The 1,992-nt window shown below is 42.9% G+C and overlaps 1 pseudogene; it reads left to right on the top strand.

Annotated features, from left to right (window-relative positions):
• The first annotated feature begins 622 nt into the window (after window positions 1-622).
• The window catches only part of LOC105520252, a 76,480-nt pseudogene continuing 75,110 nt past the window's right edge, over window positions 623-1,992 (top strand).

Here is a 1,992-nt window from a genome sequence, read left to right as displayed (position 1 = left end):
ATAAGTGTTTCCTGCATTTAGGGACCAAAGTCTAAGAAGGATATTGGCATGAAAAATATGATAGCTCCTATTATTTTTTAGCTCTTACAGCATAACAGATATTGAACCTAACATAGATCATTGAATTTAATTCTCACAAACACCTGCAAAACAGATAGTCCTAGTCTCATGCAGGGATAAGAAAACTGAGGCTCAGAAAGTTTATGTGACTCTTGTCCAAGGTCACTCAGCTAGAAAGTAGCAGCACCTAGGTTTACTCTCCAGTCTGTCTAGCTCCAGGCTCACATTTGTCCTGCTATACCAGAAGGGCAGTGACAGAAGTGAATGCATATTTCTAAGGAAATACGACTTGACGATTAGCATGATTTCTTCTTCTAAGTGCTATATCCACTTTAAGACTCTGAGGACGCTGAGTTGACTAAGCCTTCCCTCCAGCACTTTCTAGGGAAAAATTCAAGCCAAAGTCCTTTGATGAATGAAGTCAAAGGAAAAATCAATAGTCCTTCCAGCTTCTGTCACTAACAGTGAGAAGTGTGGGTGACACCAACTTGTCACAAAATAGTTAAAGGAGCCTCCTCCCACCACCCCTCACAATCTTTCTTTCCCACTTTGGCCTGGCAGAATGACTCCCACAAAGAAAGGTGGTGAAAAGAAGGGTCGTTTTGCTCTCGGTGAGATGGTAACCCGGGAATATACCATCAATGTTCACAAGTACATCTCTAGAGTGGGCTTTAAGAAGCATGTCTTTCAGGCACTCAAAGAAATCTGGAAATTTTCCATGAAAGAGATGGGGACTCCAGATGCATGCACTGGTAAAGTCAACAAAGCTTTCTGAGCCAAAGAAATAAGAGATGTCCCATACCATATCCATGTGAAGTTGTCCAGAAAACATTAGAAGATGAAGATTCACTAAATATAAGTAAATATTGGTTACTTATGTGCTTGTCACCACTTAAAATCCATAGGCAATCAGTGTGAATGAAAACTGTTGATTATTAAAGTTATAAAACGGGGGGGAAAAAAAAAAGAAAGAAAAAAATCAGTTAAGGGAACATCCATTTAACATTGACCACCTAGCATGTAGGAGCTAAACAATAAAGGGTTGTTGGTACCAAAAAACCAATATGGCCAGTGGGCTTGGGCATGGTGAAGGCATATAAAAAACTAGAACAGCCAGGGCCAGGCACAGTGGCTCATGCCTATAATCCCTGCACTTTGGGAGGCCGAGGTGGGTGGATCACCTGAGGTCAGGAGTTTGAGACCAGCCTAGCTAATGTGGTGAAACCCCATCTCTACCAAAAATACAAAAATTAGCCAGCCATGGTGGCATATGCCTATGATCCCAGCTACTCAAGAGGCTGAGGCAGAAGAATTGCTTGAACCAGGGAGGCAGAGGTTGCAGTGAGCTGGGATCACGCCACTGCACTCCAGTCGGGGCGACGACAGCAAAGCTCCATCTCAGAAAAACAAACAAACAAAACAACCCTTTTATTTCTGTGATAGGCAGGGCACAGTCCAGGCTCCCTGGTGCATCAAATACCTCTGACCTCCAGAGCAACACCAGCAGTTGAATTTCAAAAATAAAAAGTGGACAGAGAATAAGGACAGTTGCTGACACAGATAACCTGATGCCTGGGTCCTAGCTCATGCTACACATATGGCCAGCCTGGCTATTCTTTCTCTCATCTGGGTCCTGACAACAGTTGGGAAATTGTGGTCCCCTTTTGTGTTTTGTGTATTCATAGAAAATATCTGTATTCTAACCTGCCCAGCTACGGTTACTTCCTCTGTAACTCCTTCCTATCCCTGTAAATTAAGTTAATTCAGCAAAGAAGTTAACAGGAAGGAAAAGAGACAGAGAAGTGAGAGAGGGAGACACGGATGAAGGAGAGGGAGGAAGAAAGAGAAAGAAAGAATGAAAGAGGAAAAAGGAAAGAGGAAGGAAGGAAGGTAGGAAGGCAGGAAGGAAGGAAGGAAGGAAGGAAAGAGAAG

This window comes from Colobus angolensis, unplaced genomic scaffold, assembly GCF_000951035.1.
Source record: "Colobus angolensis palliatus isolate OR3802 unplaced genomic scaffold, Cang.pa_1.0 Scaffold374, whole genome shotgun sequence".
Lineage (NCBI taxonomy): Eukaryota > Metazoa > Chordata > Mammalia > Primates > Cercopithecidae > Colobus > Colobus angolensis.
This window is presented reverse-complemented; position numbering and strand designations above follow the sequence as displayed.